The sequence below is a fragment of the Jaculus jaculus genome, chromosome 3 (genome assembly GCF_020740685.1).
Source record: "Jaculus jaculus isolate mJacJac1 chromosome 3, mJacJac1.mat.Y.cur, whole genome shotgun sequence".
NCBI classification, from domain to species: domain Eukaryota; kingdom Metazoa; phylum Chordata; class Mammalia; order Rodentia; family Dipodidae; genus Jaculus; species Jaculus jaculus.
This window is the reverse complement of record NC_059104.1, coordinates 52,919,788-52,923,161: the sequence shown is the minus strand read 5'-3', so window position 1 is coordinate 52,923,161 and position 3,374 is coordinate 52,919,788. Positions and strand designations below refer to the sequence as shown.

The window sequence follows — 3,374 nt, the reverse complement described above, 5'->3', positions numbered from 1 at the left end:
CGCCTATGTAGCGCCTTCTGGCACTAGACACGCTGACTGTCTGGGGACTGACTCTCTCCTGGCTTCCAGCCATGTCATTCCATTTTACGTGTCAGCTGTGTATGGAGTCTTCAGCAATAGGGTCTTACCACTGGCCTTTGGTGGGTCATCAAGTACTGTGACAGAAGTCTGTCATTGTTTTGGGAAACCTTGTAGGTTTCTCTGATCAAAAGCTCATTGTGGATTGTAGGCCCAAGCTGGAAGTGGGGGTTACAGGTCAGTGTCCACTAAGAAATTGAGGAAAAAGATAACTAATATACAAGAGTTAGAGAGGAGAGAGATAGAGGGGAGAGGGGGAGAGGGAGGGAGGGAAGATGTAGGAGATTTAGGTCAGTCTTGATCCTACCCTCTCCAGTGTCTTGTGGTTCAGGTGTTTCCTGTAAGGGACTAGTGAAGGTTCAGTCATTTGGTCTGTCTTTTAGGAAGTAGAATTTTATGGTACCATTGCCGTTTGGGTCCGGATTACTGTTTTCTACCCTTTGATTCCCTCCCCGCCCTCCCATCCATCTTATTGTCTAGTCCATGAGGTACTTGCTGGGTATGTAAGGCATCTTGGGCAAATTCAGGTTAAAAATATGGAACGCTTCACGAATTTGCATGTCATCCTTGCGCAGGGGCCATGCTAATCTTCTCTGTATCGTTCCAACTTTAGTATATGTGCTGCCAAAGCGAGCACTCAAATTTTTACTAAACCAAAGAAAATACACATACACACACACACACACACACACACACACACACACACACATTTTCAGGTCTATACCTTCCAGCCACTCTATTCCTGTTACACCTTGCATTAAGTCTAACAATTATTTATTTGTGTGTGGGTGGTGGGCCTCATGTGAAAGTACATCTTTCATTTTGAGGAAGGATATTTTACTCTTGATTCTCCCCCTGGTGTTCTTTGATGTGCTCACCATGCGCTCTCAGGACATTTTCCTGTCTCTGCCTCCAATCTCATCCTCCGTGTCAGTCCATTGGGATTATAGCAACCCACCTTGGCTTTTGGCATTTTACCTGGTGTCTGGTGATTGCACATGGGTACTTCAGCTTGAATGGAAAGTTCTGGATCCTCTGAGTCATCTCCCAGACCCTAAGTTGAGATTTTTTTTTCAAACGTTGCTTTTTTTTTTTTTCTCTCTGAAATATATCATCATTGCTTTCATGTGTTTTGACACATAGTCTTTGAACAATCTATACTGCTACAGAAAATTTTTTCCAAGTATAAGATACATTCAGAAAATTATACAAATAAAAATGTACAGCTCTACAAATTTCATAAGTACAACTTCCTTTGACCAGTGCATAAGGTAATTAGAAGAAAACACATACCCACAGAGTATCCCTTTGCTCCATTTTAGTAAGAATCACACAAAATATGCCATAACAGAAATACTACTACATTCTCAAATTACTTTTGTGAGCAAATATTCACTAGTAGAACATTAGCCTTACTTGTACAAGGCCCTGTGTTCAATCCTAGAACTGCAAAATAGAAAAAAAAAATTACTTATTTTTATTTTTCATTCAAATGCAGCAAAATATCTACTGTCATACATCTTGTTTCCTTTGTACATTTTTAAAAACTAAGATTTTATTAAATATATGAAATGTCACCACACACAGAGACAACTGCAATGGGACATACCACCTAATTATGTTGAAGAGGTAACTTAGGAAACTTCACTTTGGTCTTGTCCCACTGGGAGTCAATGACTCCTTTCTCAATTTTCTGAAAAGCTTAACCTTCTATATGGGTTACATTTTTCCTACTGTTAAATTATTTTGCTCCCTTTTAAATTTTTTTCTTATCCTTTTTTCTTCTGTATCTTCATGATTCAAACAAGTCCTAATAGCATCATGAAAAATAATGCATTTCACTAATTGTAAAATTCTCTCATTTTTTTCTAGATCATTTGGACTAATCATTGGTAGTCTCTTCATTCAGCCTCAAACTCACTTCACTGGATATTCTCCAACAAATTTTATATAACAAAGTCTCATATATATACATATACACACACACACACACACACACACACACACACACACATATATATATGTAATTTTGCATATTATGTATTATTTGTCATTACATGTTCAATACAGGTTTGAACAATGTTACCAAGATTGCCATGATAAGCCTATTTTCTTGGCTAATATGTCATGTGTGTTATAATATTCCACATCTATACTCAATCATAATTTTTACTGGTATGCCAAAAACCATCATTATAATACAGTGAGGTTGTTTTTCACCATAGATAATTTTTAATTATGACAGTGTTTACTTCCTGCTAAGCATGTAATTATTAGCAGCTCATTCTGGGTGCCACAATCAGCATAATGACAAAGATACTAAAAAATGAAAATATTATAGGCTGTAGTCCCTTCCTTAGTAATGACATTAGGTTTAATATCCTTGAAATTGCTCTCTTGTGTGCTGTGGAAACATGACTTCTGTGAGTCTAGTGTAGGGTTCAAGAAGATGAGAACTTAGTCATCTTTGCTCTGTCTGTTATCATCACATGTCCAGTCCAGTGCAGCTAGAAGCTAGGTGGCAAGGTACATGCTTTTGACACCTATATGACAGGCAGGATAAAAAAGATGGGAAAACAGTCAAAGCAAAGACAGATGGAAATTCTTTATGAAAAGATGAAACCAAGTGATTGTGTGTATATACATACATACACACACACGCACACCATATGTATGTATGTATGTGTATGTATGTGTGTGTATGTATGTATATATATATATATATATATATATATATATATATATATATATGTATATAATAAACTTGAAGCACAGGCATTTCTATGAGATATTGAATTGAGAGTCCTTTGAATAAATATCCAGTTGTAGTATAGCTAGGTACATGGAAGATTTATTTTTGATTTTGAGAAACATCCATACTAGTTTCCACACTGTCTAAACTACTTTCCATTTCCACCAGCAATGTATAAGAGTTATTTTTATTCTATATCCACACTAACATTTCAGCATTTGTTGCTTTGTTTTCTTAATAAATGTTATTGTGATTGAAGTGAAATGGAATATCAATGTAGCTTTAACTTTTATTTATCTGATAGGTATTGAGATTAAACATCATTCCATGTGTTTATGGCCTTTGATGTTTTCTCATTTAAGATGATAGTACTTAACAAACATCACTTATAGGAATTTTTCCTGAAAATCTAGGTATCCAGTACCAAAAATTTAGGCTACCTTGACCACAATTATGCTGTGTAGATTGCTACACTTATTGGAGGTAGAGGTCAGAGAACAATCAGCAACAGGACATGTGCCAAATATGGTAGTGTCTTCCCACA

At 36.3% G+C, this 3,374-nt stretch overlaps 1 non-coding gene across 1 annotated transcript; it reads right to left on the bottom strand.

Moving 5' to 3' along the window:
• Nucleotides 1–608: 608 nt before the first annotated feature.
• LOC123459618 lies at nt 609–715 on the bottom strand. The gene has a single exon (XR_006636377.1). It is a non-coding gene; the product is annotated as a U6 spliceosomal RNA (small nuclear RNA).
• Between the last annotated feature and the right edge of the window lie 2,659 nt (nt 716–3,374).